General features: G+C 28.8%; 1 long non-coding RNA gene across 1 annotated transcript; it reads left to right on the top strand.

The window, feature by feature from the left end:
* The first annotated feature begins 14,049 nt into the window (after nt 1-14,049).
* Nucleotides 14,050-16,287, top strand: LOC128292904 (uncharacterized). Its single transcript, XR_008282887.1, has 3 exons — nt 14,050-14,184; nt 14,632-14,710; nt 16,113-16,287. It is a non-coding gene; the product is annotated as an uncharacterized LOC128292904 (long non-coding RNA).
* The last annotated feature ends 222 nt before the right edge of the window (nt 16,288-16,509 follow it).

The raw sequence follows: 16,509 nt of genomic DNA, 5'->3' as shown, positions 1-16,509 counted from the left end.
AGCCATTAACCTTTGGGTCTAATTGCTCTTTAAATCCATCTTTTAAATACTTAAGCTATTTACTCACAATTTAACAAATTTTGCGCTATTTTCAATTTAGTCCTTTTAATTAATTAGCCATCCAAACGTTAAAATTTTCTAACGGAACTTTAATACTAACTCAATGACACTCCATAAATATTTATAAAAATATTTATAGCTCGATTTTCAACTTTGAGGTCTCGATACCTCATTTTTGACCCGTTTGACCTAATAAATTCTTTTAATTCACTAATTTCACCATTTCACAAATTCTTCTAAATTCTTACTTGACTCATAAATATTAAATTACTATCTTGTTCAATCTTATTTGTCGAATTTAGTGATTTCAAATCACCATTTCCGACACCACTGAAAATTAGGCCGTTACATTTTTCTTTTTGATTTGTTAATAATAAAACTAGTCAAAATTGGTGACCAAATTTCACCTAATTTTGACTTTTCAACAATTTTGTCTCCCATGGCCGGCCATCACACTTTCAATGGCCTAATTTCACTTTAAATACCCCAATTTAAGATACAAGGCAATTTAACACCTTTAGGTATTAAAACACAACTTTTACCTTTTACGATTTAGTCCTTTTTGAAATTGGACTAGAAATTGCTAATAATTAACTTACCAAAATTTACATGCACTTATAAAATTATATTATAACACATAAAATAATACTAAAATAATTTTCTCTAGCCTCGAAATAGTGGTCCCGAAACCTTTGTTTCGACTAGGCCTAAAATCGGTCATTACAATATATAATATATATAACCCGATCCAAGTATATAAATAATTAATATATGTAATGTTTTTAATGTCTTATTTGTTATTTTCACCTCTATTTAAAGTTTTTAACCATCAAATAAAAGAAAATGAACATTAGCAATGTATTTTTTATATGTTTTATACTTATTTTAACCAAAAGACAAAAAAATATAAATTTAATTAATTCGGTTAACTGACCAAATTAACCGAAAGATTTCAATTTAGTTAATGTATTTGAAAAAAATTTGATTTGATTAACGGTTAAATGTTTTTATATTTAGGGTTATTCGGTTCATATATTAACCGAATCGACCATTTTAACACCCCTAAATTGTTTAGTAGCCTATTCATTGCCTATTGTATTGCATTGCTCATTACCTTGTTGGGGCTTAGAGTGTTTTACTTTGTTATAGTTAGACTTGTTCAGGCTTAAAGATTTATTTAAAATTTGAAAGAGTTTTAGCAAAAATATTATACTTGAAAAATAAGCTAGGGCAAAAAAATTTGACTCGTTTAAAATATAGATCTAGCTCAAGTTTGAACATTAAAATTATTAAATATTAAATTTAAAAAATATAAATATAAATATAATTTTAATAAAATAATATAAGTGGGCCTAAAATGAGCTGAATTAATCATTTGTAAATATGAACGGACTTGATCAAAATTTTAAAATCATATTTTGAACCGATTCAAACTTAAATAAAAATAAAATATGTTACTGTACCATAAATAACCCTAGTGTGTTTTGAAGTATAGCTTATGTTGCTGCTATTCCTTTGAGTTAAATTTACTTTATTGTAGTTAGAAGAATTTAAGGTTGCTATATTTCCACGAATCCACACTTGTCATTTATGTTTAGGTTCCTTTAACTTTGAATAGACTTGGAATTTGGAGGATCATGGTATGATGTGCGTAATCATAACAACAAAATGAATGAATTGTAAGTTTTACGATCAGCCCTAATTTTTATGTGATTAATTCTTAGACATGTGTACTTAGTAGCCAATTTTCTGAGTTTTACTGGCTCATGATTACATGCTTAGTGTTTATGAGAGCTTTTGATAAAAGGGGTTTGATGGTCCAAATTTAAGTCATAATGCTTGCACATAGAATTCGAGAAGCAGTCTGTTATTCAACAAAGGGGAATTGTGTTCTTCACTAGAAGTGTAGACGTAATTCCGCCAGCATGGTCTGGCACTGGTAAAACAGCAACCTTCTACTGAATCTGCTTTGTAATCTTGCTACAGCACAATTATGATTTAGCTCAGTATCAAGCTTTGCTTTTTGCAGAACCCATCCAGAAAGTCATGCGAAGAGAGATTGTGAAGAGCCGCTGTTGTAAAGGCAGTTCACATTGAGAGAGTTGCAGAGAGCACTTGGTGGCGAATAGACATGAATGGTAGTCTTATAGAACGACTTACTTTTACTTGTCGTCCAGGTGGTATTTATAGGAAAAGGAAGGCTAGTCATACACTCATATCCCTCAAGTCTAGGCGTTGTAGTATAGTGAGTGTCAACTTAAGATTTTATTGTACTTCACTTGAAAAAACCAAATGGAGGAACTACTAGAGGTGATACATTCATGGGTACTTGTAGGAGTCTTCTCAATATATATCTTATTTGGATTGTGTCGTCTTAAGAAGGTAGTGTCTGTACGAGGGTGTAAAGAGGTTTAAAGGGTGAAGTTTGTCAGACATGATTGTTATGGGGTTGCATCACCATTATCTAAGCTGAGTTGCCTCAGCTAGACCTTATGGATTTGAGTTTTATAGTATTGGGTCCACCATATTGAATGTGAGGTACAACGTATATATTAGTCCAAGAAAGTGTTTGATAATATCATTACTAATAAAATTAATAAAATTATCCTACACTATTTTATCTGATTATCTATAATTCCATATTCGTTGGATTATTTACACTTTTAACATTAAATATGTATTCATCATTATTATTGATTTGTCCTTAACCAAGTGTAAATAATTTAATAAATAATATATAATTTTGGTCATACTCCATAAGTCATCGAAAAAATAATTTGGCTGAAAATTAATATACTCAATTTATAACCCATAATCAAAATAAAAAGAATAATTTTAGATAGGGAATTATGTCTTAATAAATTCAGAATTTCTAATCATTTTTATTTTATTTTAACATCCTATTATCATTTAAAATTATTGACTTTACTTTTAAATTTTGGCTTTCTTTAAAATAATATGAAATATTTTAAAAATAAGAATAAACATATAAAATAAATATTTTTAAAATTTAAAATTTATATTTATATTTATTAAATGATCTAATTATATTTTGTATTTAATTTTAAATAATATACCAAACAAATTTTATAACCTTAATTTTTCAGTTTATCAAAAACGCCTTAATTAAAATTGGTATAAATAATTTATAATAAATATTATGTAATTTATTTAAATATTTAATAGGTCAAAATGTACAAAAAATTATCTTTTATGAATAAAAGTTTCAATTTTAAAATAAAATATAATTGTAATTTAAAATATATAGATGTACTAATATAATTTTATAAAATTAAAACTTAAATTTAAATTATGTATGCGTTTGGAATGGTATTAGCTAATTAGATTTTAGTGTAATTATTCATATAATTACTCCAACTCTTCTCCTTCTCAAAAATTGAAGAATATAAACACTCAATTCAAGGAAATTCACTAATTATAATAATTATAGAAACAAGCCACACATATATATAATTATAATCACACTCAAATCATAAAATGATTTTACAATCGCATCCAAAATTAAAATTTCGTTTGGATTATATTAACATGTAATAATACTATTCATGTTTGGGTTAATTTAATAATTACACTCCCAAAATCTACTTAAATTTTTTCAATTAATAAGCAATATATTAGTTTTTGGGGACTAGATGCTTTCTTAGAAAAAATAAATTAATATATGTTCCTCAATATATACATATGAAATTCGAGCGACGTACCAAAGATAAATTTAAGTCTTAAATTTTTATCAAGTTCATCGGCCTTTATTTTTAAATATTTTATATTATAAAAATAGAATAATTATAAATTAAATAAAAAAATTTTAATTTGAATAATTATAAATTTTAATACTAATCAAACCAAAAATATCAAATAATTGCCACACCAAACACTACGGTTTTTTTTTTTTAATTTTTATAATTGGTCCTCAAAAGATATTACATTTCAACGCTCTTAAACACACGTCTTCTTGCATTAGTAACAATACCCATGCCAATCGAGCTAAAACTCAATTAACATCTTTAACACAAATTTACAAGGAAGAAAAAGAAGAATCTTGCACAACAAAATATATTATTTCATACTTTTAAAATTTAAAGTAAAACTTAAATTTCTTCATATCTAAAAATGAAACCTAAATGAAGTAAACTCGACCGTAAGTCTTGTATAATTTTTCCATAAAAAAAAAAAAGAAAAAAAAAAGAAATGGACGATTGTCTGCACACTTCACATCTGTAAATGCACTTTTTTTCAACTACAATTTATATTTTTTTCCTTAAAAGGTTAAAAAAAAAATTGAAACAAAATTGAAAAAAGAGAGACTGAAACGATCGGTACGCATGCATGCATGGGAAGGGCGTTTTGCCAACCCTGAAGAGCCAATGGCATGCATACATTGATGTTACAAAGTTAAAGAAGCATGTGGGTGAAGCACATGCATCTGATGCCCTGAAAACCCTCACATGCTTCGCATTAAGCTGTCGACTGTTGACCCACAAACCGGCCTTTTCCTCATTCCTTCATCTGTTTTAATGCCATAAGGGGTGGTTGGTTCATGGTCCTCCACAATCCACATATCTTTCTTTTACTTTTTAATTCATATTTCTACACTTTCTCAGACAAGAGAATAACTAATTTAATATGCTCCATCTTTTCTTTTTTCTTGGGAACAAACAGTTGACTGTCTTCATCCTTGTACTGCTGTTAAAAAAACTGTCCTAATTTGGACAGTATTGCAGGTAAGATTAGGTTAAATATATAGTCCAGCATTGAAGTTTTTGGTTATCTTTATTCAATTTTATGTATAGAAACGAGTTTTAAGTAAGTTTATAAGTTTTTGATCTTATCCTTATATACATTCCTCGCAAAACTGATTAATTGATTATATATATAGACAATTAACCTACACACAACTTACCCTCGACAAACAAGGCTATCTTTGTGATTAGAACATGACTTTTAAGTAAGTAAACACCTAGTTGCTAGGTCAACAGCTGAGATTCAGATTAATTGCTTTTGAATATATATTTCTTTTTGAATTGGACAAAATTCAAAGCTGAGAGATCATTGAAAGAAGGGGGAATATAATAGATAGTGGTAGGAGATGCAAATGGCAAAAGGCAAAAACAACAAACTGATGGGTATGTAGGTGTGAAGCAGGAGCAGGTTCTTTCAAGCTTCCCCCTGTGTTGCCATTTGTAATCCACACACACACACACATCAAAATCCATTCTCTGTACCAACTTGCCGAAAGTTGTAGAAACAGATAGGGTATCCCAACCCTCTACAACTTTCTCTTCATTCTATACACGTGAAAAATAATTAAATAAAATTTTACCAGCCTTTTGAATTCTCCTTAATATTATTATATGCAATAATATTTTTAATTTCATATTGAAAATTATAAAATATTATTATTATTACAAATAAAAATAGTTCCAAATTTGAAAAAAAAGAAAAGGAAAAGGTGTTAGCCTTTAGCCTTTGCATATATAGAAGATGCTTATCATAATTGTTGAAGTTGGGGTTTGTGGTGAGAAATGGGATCCCACATGTAAGGGAGCCTCATTTTCAACTCTTGACCATCTTGAAAGGGAAAGTTTAGGGTTTAGAAATATTCCCCCCATTTCCATAATGGGAAAAAAACTTTTATAATTCTTTTGTTTTCTACGCACTATATGTCATCATTCTTAAGTACACTAGTAAATTAGGTTATTCTCCATTATGGAATCATCTTCTTCTTCTTTTTTTTTTTAAAAATAGGTTTAATTGCTAAGTCAGTACACTTTTTTTATATAAGAAAATACTATACTTTGCATTTGCTTAAAATGATATTCTTTTAAAAAATACAATAAAAAATAATGGATTAAATAATTCTTAACTTATTTTTTAGGGTAAATATCTATAAACAATGATTATATAATATTTCATATATGATATATGTATGTCTATGATCTGATTACGATCTTAATTATGATTAAGTAATTGGATCAAGGCGGATTGCATCATTACATTAAAGGTGAAGCATGCTTGATTTGGAAAAAGAAAAGACTTAAAGACAATAAAAATTATAATATTTCAATAAATAATAAATTCTAATGAGACACATCATTAATTTTAAAAAACAATTATTTCTATTTTTAATGACATACCATTATTTAATTCTTCTTAATAGATAAAATATAAAAAATTATATGTTAATGTTGGAGGGGGAGGGGTTACTTTACGCTAGCAATATCAAAATCTAATGGGGGTAGCGAACCAAGCATTTGGGTATGGAGTGATTGGTCGGAACATTGGTGATATGATTCTTTTACATATATATAAAGCATCATTTATTTATGTTTAATTAATAATTAATTAAATATAAAAGCATATATACTTTAAGGTGCATTATTGTATATAGCACCGCCGTATTGGAACTTTTCGTTCTCATGCGGTGTGTTGAGCGCTCATTGGCTCAACCTAATAACTTTTACTTTTAACGAAAACCACTCTTTCATTCTCTAATTTATTTTATTTACTAACCTTTTCCTTTTCTTCTTTATCTTTTTTCAAAGGCAATGGGGAAGGACCAGTTGCAGTTTTGGGTCCCAATTTCATTTATTAATTAATGATTCAAAATTTTAATTTCATTAATATTATCAGGTGACTGAATCATAATATTAGTAAATATATATATATAGAATTAACAAGTGTACTCTTTCAAAGTGTAATAGAAAATATTAATTATTTTTATTTTTATTTTTATTTTGATGAATGATAAGAGGGAACAAAATCCTAACAGCAACATGACTAACGTGATCCGAATCCAGACTACACCTAGAATAATGAACAACTTAACTATCAGGTCAGTGCACAGAATTTTATTTTTAATTTTTTTTTACTACCATGTTTATATAATATTCTAAATTTTATGTTGTCATTTATGGCATCTTTGGTATCTATAATTAAGAAGGGTGAAAAAGATAAAAGAAAAATGGAATTCAATTTTCTTTTCAAACACAAAATATTAATTGAATTAAGCATATTGGATGCGATACAATCATGAGTCGGGGATTATATGTAGAAAAAACTGGGTAAGAGAATTTTAGGAATCTTCTTGTTTTACCGAGACAAAGCTAAAATTAATATAAAATATGAGGAGGTGAGGTTAGAATTAAATTATATATTTTTATGATAGTAGAAATATAATTTCGTCATTTTAATAATATATAATTTATAATTTTAGAGGATTAATCAATTTCATCATTTTTAGAGAGCCAAAGTAAAATTTTATAAATTATAAAAGACTTAAATAGAAAATTTTATTTAAAAAAAACGAGGTTAAAACACATAAGTCTATAACTTTCAACATAATATTCATATATTATTCAAAAGAGAATATTAAACAAAGGAATGAAATACTTTAAATTTCATTTAGTAACTTCATAATTATGTTACTGTGGCAATAAGTTATGTTAAGTTGAAGAAAACAGTTAAAAAGAAATGTTTGGAACAATATTATATATGTAGTAAGAGACAATATGGTTGTGTGGTAATTCCAATGAGGAAGAAATCAAGCCAATATGAGTAAAATATTTGATCTATTTTTTACTCATTCTTTCTAAATTAAACCAAGCAAACAGTCAAAAACAAAGACAAGAAGGCATTTAATGGGGAAAGATGAAATTGATTATATCATCAGGCCACCATAAAAGGGAAAGGTTGAGGATTGGGGAGGGCAGAGTTTTTAAAGATTTAGAATTACTAGATGCATTGGCAACAGTAATCTGTAATTGAATAAATGAGTCTGGTTAGATTTGTATGGGCCTTTGTCTTCATCAAAAAGATAAATATGTCTTCTTATAATAATATATTAGAAATTCCATTAATAAATATTTTATTGGTGCTACTGCCTAAGGATTGTCTAAGTTAATTCCTAATATTATAGTAAATGAGAAACCCGAAAACCCTAAGTATAAAAACCAGCTAATTAACAAAAATATACTTTCTTTCAATTTCCGGAAATAGTATTAAAAAAATGGAGAGTGACACCCACATTTATTCCAAACGTGATGCAACCAACTTCTTTTCCATTCTATATAAAGCCCCCAAAATCCTCCATTGTTTCCCACACCAAAGCAAAACAAAGCCAAGACATGTTTCAGTACTCTAATATTGAAACATTTCTAGGTATATATAATTTTATATGTTATATAGGGATAATATGTATACCTAGCTAGGGAAGTCATAGAATCCAGCTCCAGGGCATGGGATTTTGGCCTGCCAAAAAAAAAGAAAGAGAAGAAGGGGGTTTTAGGGTAAGGGAGGTGACAGAAGAGAGTGAGCACACAGGGTTCTTTCTTGCATGCTTGAGCCTTTCATGCTTGAAGCTCTGCGTGCTCACTCTCTATCTGTCATCCACTTCTCTCTCTCTCTCTCTCTCTCTCTCTCTCTCTCTCTCACTTTTTCTCTTTGTTGTTTATTTTTTTCTATGAATCTTTGTAAAGACCAGCTGCTTGCTCTGCTAGGGATTTTCTGTTTATTTTCCATATGTATACTGTGCATAGTACTTGATTCATCATTCATTTACCTTGTGTACTTGTGGCTAAGGAAAACAGTCATGGTCGTTTCATTTTGATAGGACTACAAAGATCTTGTACTTGGCTTGCACTTTTACAGTGTTATAGCTGAATCATACCATACTCCATCGAAACCATAGCCCGAAACAAAGACCAAAATATAATAAATTTTCTAGCTGTTAGGAATTCCAGCTTCCGTTTTCATCTTTAGTTAGGGTTTAATTAACTACCTGACTAGATCTAAGTTGAATTCGATGAAGATGCATGATCTTTCAGTGTTATTATAAGCTATAATTATGGATACATGGAGGGTGTAGCATATAATCCCGACATCCGAGTTAGCATGTTACTATATGCATATAAATATGGTTCAGTTTGTATATGTAGTTAACTTGTGAAGGTGAGGATATATGCAGGTGCAATGGTGGATCTACGCAGTTGTTTCAAGTGTTTATTACAATTACAAGAAGAATGGCTCCATTGAATTTTTGTTTTGTCTTTCATTCCTACTCTTCCTGATCTACTTACAAAGGTGTATATATGAACGATATGCGAAATGAATTTCTCCAGTTCCTTGCATGTGTGTATCAGATCTGTGGATATGGAGGTGCTAGAGAAGCACAACCCAGAATCTGCAAGCTTTCAAATAACTGGTTCTTCTTAGTTTGTGAAGTGTTAGTGTCATCTTAGAAAAACCCTCAAATTATAACCATGTTGATGTTGACATTTCTAAGCAAGCAAGTTGGAAGTTCTCTTAATTAAGGAGAAGTAAAGAAGATGATAATCACTTTCCTTTGCCTTTTTCAATGTTTTATTTTGATCTATCTGTGACGGCTCGTAATTTTACTTGGTTTATTCGATGCGATTTCATTTGTAAATTCAATCCAGAAAAGGAAACTGAAGCATTAATATTTTCAAAAACAGAACATTGATTTTCTCGTAAGTTGTACCGTTTATGTTATTTTAATCTGATCCAAATTCGTCTTTGTTGTTATTTGATGAAGCAAATCTAATAAAGTAAAAAGTTCATTTAACAAACTAATGGCAGATCTGAGTGTAATAATGAATGCATATGTTATGGTTTGTCTCTTGAAAGGGTAAATAAAAATGAAATCATTTTCAGGGTTTTGGCTTAACCAATCTCAAAATATAAATTACAAAAAAAAAAAATTCAATCCAGCCAGCATTATATAATAAGGTCAAACTAAAAAATCCGATCTTAACTCTTGGGTGCAATTTTATCTGCTCTTCGTTTTGAATATATGTATATGCTTTCTTTTAAAAGAAAATTAATATATGTATATATACACTATTAATTGGTGACATTTTCTTCATGATTAAAATCTCATAGGCCCTTTCAAAAGATTTTTTTTCTCGCAGGCAAAGGGAACGATGGATCATATTATAAAAATTTATCAATACAGATCAGATTTTGGTTTTCTTTGTTTGCATGGTTGAACAGTGTAAAATGTTCTGTCCTAAATTGATTGCTTGATGGCGTTTGTTTTTGGAGAAACATAATACACGTTTAGCTTGCCTGAGGTTTTATTTGCGGAAATCAGCCGCTGGTCATAGGCCAGCCTTAGTAAAGTCGTTTGATTGCTGTCAACCTTTCTCCAATGGTGGTCTTGGTCTTCCACGTCTCAAGGAGCAAAATGAGATTTTTCTGTTTAAATTGGGTAACTCTATCTCAATAAGAATGCTCAATGGGTCAGAGTCCTTCAAGTTAAATATAAGATTACAGATGATTTCTCAACAGATATTTCTAAAGGTCAGTGTTATTTGTATGGAGATCTTTAACTAAGGTTTGACCCCTTCTTCGTCAAAACCTTTTTTGGTCAGTGGGTGATAGAAGTCTAATCAAATTCTGGACTGTTTCTTGGATTGTGGAGCTTGGTCCATTAGTTAACTTCTGTCTTAATACCGAGTTGATTGATGTTTCTATTACTCTTAGGGAGGTGACGACTACTGATGGTATTTGGAATTGGAGCTACTTGAGTCGTTATTTGAATAATAATATTATTGCTTATATTGTAGGCATTTCGGCACCGAGCCCTTTAGTAGGGTGTGATACTTTGATTTTCAAGTGGTCTACAAATGGTAGTTTTATTCTTAAATCAACTTATAGTACTCTAATGAAATATTCTTTTCAACCGATGGCAACAAATGGAAGCTTGCATGGTCCTTTTCTGGCCCTCAGCATGTTCGACAGTTTCTTTGGTTAGTCCTTAAAGAATGTTTGCTCACAAACGCCGAACATTAACAATCCTTCTTGCAGTTTGTGTGATGGTGCTGAAGAATCAATTTTACATGTTCTTCGGGATTGTTGCAAAGCAAGAGAATTATGTGGGAGCAGCTTATTCCTTTGAGAGTAAGGAATAGTTTTTTCTCCTATTCTTTGTAGACTTGGTTGTCTGGAAACTTGATGAATAAATTTGGCATAATTCGTAATGATGTCGATTGGCAAACCTTGTTTGGTATTATATGCTGGAAGACTTGGAAACAAAGGAATTTTCGTGTGTTCCAAAGAGAGCAATTCAGTACTATACATGTTCTTCAATCAGCATGGTGTTGGGCAAAAGCCATTAAGGAAATGTGTGGATGTCCGGATGGAAATCCTAGAAGACAGATTCGTGATTGAACTTGGAATTCCCCACCAATAGGTTCTATTAGGTTGAATTCGAATGGGGCACGAAATCCAGGCTTGAGCTTAGCCTTCTTGGCGATAATGGTTAAGGATGACCAGGGTAGGTGGATTTTTGGGATTGGAAGAAATATTGGCAGATGTAGTGTTGAACAGTTGAGTAATAGACAATTTATGATAGTCTCCAACTGCTTGATCTGCTAAATGGAACAATATAATTGTTGAATCGGATTGTGCTTTAGTTGTTGAAGCCCTTAATGGTAAGTTCTAAGAATAAATAAATAGAGGATTGATTCTGAGAATTCTAAGAACTTTATAGAAGAGATTGGAGGGTGAGAATTAAGCAGGTTTCGAGGGAGGCAAATAATTCTGCTCATACTTGAACTAGATTGATGAAAGATTTTCCTTTTGGTTCTCATGTTTGTTAGGAAGTACCTTCAGAAATTGCTGATCAAGTTAGAAATGATGGTCAAAATTTGGATTTATGATTTTATTGCTCCTCTGTAATTGATCTATAATTTTTTTCTTTTACCAAAAAAATAAATTGAATAATTAAGGTGACGATCATATACAGTGAATTTAGGTGTGATCTCATATCATAACTTTAATACACTCAGTACAATCATTATTTTTTAAAATAAATTATTTAATAGGGAAAGAATTTAAAAAAAATATACACATATCTACTTGTCATAATTCGCAGATCAAAATTCGTAATAAATACATATAAAATGTTGCAAAGAGGTTAATTGATTAAATTGAGTTCATTTGATCCACTCAAACTGACTTGATTCATGGAACATGTGGAGAAGTCCGTCTGTTCGAAACTTTGATGGTCAAGTGAAGCACTTAGAGAAAATCTCTTAACAATCTCAATTGTAAAGTAAATTCTATCCTTGGATCTAAGGAACTCAACTATAAATAAATGTTTTTCCCTCATTTGTAATTATCTCTTATGACTTTTTCTGTTTTATTTTTGATACCTTTAAAAATTTGTATGATGAATTATCACTTTTAAGATTAAAATTAACTTAAATGGGTTTGAATTCCAAAAATACCTAAAACTAAATAGATGTAAGACTAAAATTCTACTTCCATAACAGTTATATCTATCTACATGCAAATAACTAAAATTCAAATCTTAAAATTGAAGTTATTAACATTGATTTAAAATTAATTTCTGTATGCAGCAAACAAAATAGAAAATATTTTGGCTTTAAAATATGTAAATGTAAAATGCAAATGTGTAATCTAATTTTCAAGAGTGTCGAACAGTAATTCAAGATTACTAAATCCGACAAATGAGTAGGAAATATTATTAATTTAGTGAGTATAAATTAAATGTGAAGTTAGGAAAAATTTTAAAATAGTGAATAGTGTACTAAAATAAATATTAAAATAATTAGAATCGAAAGCGAGATATCGAGACCTCGATAATTTTAAATCGAGCCATAAATATTTTTATAAATATTTATGGAGTGTTAATATGTTAGTATTAAAGTTTCCTCAAGAAATTTTAAAGTTCTGATAGTTAATTGAACAAAAAGGACTAAATTGTATCAAATGCAAAATTATGGGAAATGATTAAATAGCTTAATTGATAAAAGAAAGAGGGTTTAAAAGGAAAATAAACCCAAAGTCATTTGGGCTGGACGGCAAGGGCATGAAATCAGCAAGAAAATAAGGAGAATTAAGGGAAAAATTGCAAAATTGTAAAATTTACTTAATAAAGCTAGGACTAAATTGGAATTATCTAGATTTCTCTTTATTTTTCTACATTCTCATCATAAAAATGCCATGGAAGAGTTCTATTAAGCTGGTTTTTCATATTTTTACCTCAAGTAAGTTCAATTCTTGATTATTTCATGAAATTTTTGTGTTTTTGTGACTTTTACAACTAGGTCCTATTGTTGAATTCATTAGTTTTTGATTCTATGAAAGAAATTGAAATTTTATATACATATGTTCTGGAAGTATATGATGATTTGGCATGGAATTAGAGCTTTAAATTGTTTATATGTTGATTTTATTGTAAGAATTGAATAGAAAGTGAATGTTTGGGACCTAATTGTAAAAGAGTTTGAATTTAGAGTTTTATGTAGAAATTATGAAATTCAATAGTTATGAAATAACTTATAATGTTTAGGAAAAGTATTAATTGAGAAAATTATCTTAATTGAGGGGTTAATTGAGCAAGGACTGAATTGTATAAATTGTGAAATTTGGGGCAAAATGGAAATCAACATTTTGCACTAAAACTGTTTTGGACAGCAGCAGTAGCCTAACTTTGAAAAATCACCAAAAATTGTAGAAATAGAATTAGAGGATGTGTAATGACCCGAACTTTAAGGTTTTAGAAAAGTTTATTTTTGGTCATCGTTTCGAAAAATGGATTAGAAAATATTTATTAAAAAAATTAAAAATATTTATGAAGTTAAGTAAGTGATTAATTAAAGTTTAATTAAGTAAATTTAGCTTAATTAGGGATAATTGGATAAAAGATTAAATTGAATATAATGTGAAAGTTTAGTTTTAAAGTAATAGAAAATAAAAGGATCAAAATGGCAATTAAGCCATACCCATGAAATGAGGCGGTGAATGGAAGAAAATCAAGATTTTTCTTGAATTATGTATATTATTAAATTCTTAAATATATATGTATATATATAAAAAAAAGAAGAAAAACAAGTGTATAAAAATGATTGGTACAAGTGTTAAATAAATATTTGTTATTAAATAGATTTTTATTATAGTTATTATTGTCATTATATATATATATAAAAGAAACAAAAGAAATAAACAAAAAGAATAAAAGGAGGAAAGAAACAGAATAGCAGGGGATGAAACAGAGAAGGGAGAAAGGAAGAAAAAAAAAAGGGAAAAATAAGGTTTTAAAGGTTCCAAGTTAATTTGGTAAGTCAATTTAGCCCCTTTTCTTATGATTTTTGAGTTTTTGGAATCCTAGAGATAAATACTACTTGTTTTAAGTAGAAATTTTGAAAGTCATTAGATTTCTAAGTATGGTTCATGTTGAATAAAATGATGGAATTGGGGGTTTATTTGATAGAAATTTTGATTGGAATTGAATAAAGGATTGAATCGTAAACTAAGCTATAAGTTTTGAGTTTTAGGGATTAAATGGAAATAAATTCGAAATTATGAAAATATGCTGGAAATTTAATAGTTAAGTATGAGTTTGGACAAAATTTGAATAGAAATGAAGTATGAATTGAGATAGAAAAAGTAAGTGAATCTAGTTAAGATTAAATTGAAATTAAAGTAGAAATTGAATAAAAATTGTATTAATTAGATATAAATTAGTAGTGAATTAACGAATATGAATTGTTTTAATTCCCGTAGCTAATGTTGTCTCGGGAAACCTCGGCTAAGCAAGGAAAAAAAATGGCAAAGACAAAGGAAGTTAGCTCGAGAAAATACGGTTTGTATTTCTATAATCTGAACCTAGTTATTAATTGTTATATTTTTTTATTCAATGCATTTAATAAATGTTGAAGTGAGAATTATTGTGTTTATAATGGAAATGGATTAATTTGGTATGTGATGAATTTATCTTGATCGAATTAAATTGAATTATATATTATAAATATATAAATATATATATATATATATATATATATATATATATGTGTGTGTGTGTGTGTGTGTGTGTGTGTGTGTGTGTGTGTGTGTGTGAATGAGATATTATGCAATTATGATAATTGAATTTTGGATAAATATTATGATAAATAGTTAAGATGGGAATTATATGTATTGTGTCTTTATAATTGAAATGAATTGATTTAGTGTGTGATAAATTTATATTGAATTGATTTATGAATATCTGTTTTATTGAATTTATATTGATTGAAATTATTTTAATTGAATTTATATTGATTGAATTATATAATATATATGATTTATGTAGAAATTTAAATATTTGATATTGAAAAATGAATTGAATTGTCTTGAATTATGAATTAATGTGAATAATTGAAATATATTGTTAAATTGAATGAAATTGTATGAATTGTGAAAATGGATAAATATATGTAATTATCTGAATGAGATATTGATGAAAGAATTATTAAATTGAGAAAGTGAATGAAATACCCTATTAACTAGTCGGGCTAAGTCGGATATAATTGGCATGCCATAGGATCCGAAAGTGTACGGATTTGCCGGCTTTACCAATTAGGCACTTTATGTGTCGTATTTCAGGCACCTCGTGTGTCGTATCAGGCACCTCGTGTGTCGTTTTAGGCACTTTATGTGTCGATATCTCGATCAGTACTATGTACCGTTTTAGGCACAATGTGCCGTATTGGTGTGTTTGGGTTGGAATCCGTGTATCCGTCAAAGTCCGGGTTTGTTAATAGGGGTAAATAAGTGAAAAGATAAATCGAGTGAATTTGATTGATTGAACTATTGGAATGAAATGAGAAATTGAATTGAGAATTGAAATTGAGATATGAGATTGAAAACATAAACCAAAAGGTTCATGAAATGAGTGAAGTTCAAATGGATGATGATTGATGTTAGAATGAATTAAAATGGTATATTGTTAAGAAGTAAAGTGTGAATACAAGTGAATTGTGAATATATTGAAAGAATTTATACAGTAAGCAAATGAAAAGAATTGAGCAAATATGTTGTTGTGTTTGTTATATAGCTTGTATAGAATTTTTATGGTAAGTAAATGAAACTTATCTATAAAATAAATAAATGAATGGTTATATTTATCATTGTGATTTTAAGTTTAATTGCTATATTACCAAGTGTTCGGATTATAGAAATACCACTGAGTATACCATACTCAGCGTACGGTTTGTTTCCGTGCGCAGGTTAAGTAAAGATAGTACGTTGAATCAGCATCCCAGTCCGATCCCGAATTCATTAAGGTAAAGTGTGTTAATTATTGGTAATGACATGTACCTAGGATGTCTTATGTGTATGTCATTTTGAAATTGTAAATGTAAGGATGAAATAAATCAATTTAGATTTGGCTATGGTATAAAATAGGATTTGACTAATTTGGTATGAATTTGAATTTTTGTGAGACAATGTCAGATTGATTTTGGAATTCCCTATTCTGAATTGGGAAAATCATTAAAAATTGTATAAAAATAATTACAGGCTGTAATTTATTTTCTTATAATCTTTAATGAGTCTATTTTCAAGAGAAATAAACGGGAACATCATCCAAGTCCTGTGCTATGAGATAATAAAATTTTAGTAAAG

The sequence above is a fragment of the Gossypium arboreum genome, chromosome 5, assembly GCF_025698485.1.
Source record: "Gossypium arboreum isolate Shixiya-1 chromosome 5, ASM2569848v2, whole genome shotgun sequence".
Classification (NCBI taxonomy): domain Eukaryota; kingdom Viridiplantae; phylum Streptophyta; class Magnoliopsida; order Malvales; family Malvaceae; genus Gossypium; species Gossypium arboreum.
This window is presented reverse-complemented; position numbering and strand designations above follow the sequence as displayed.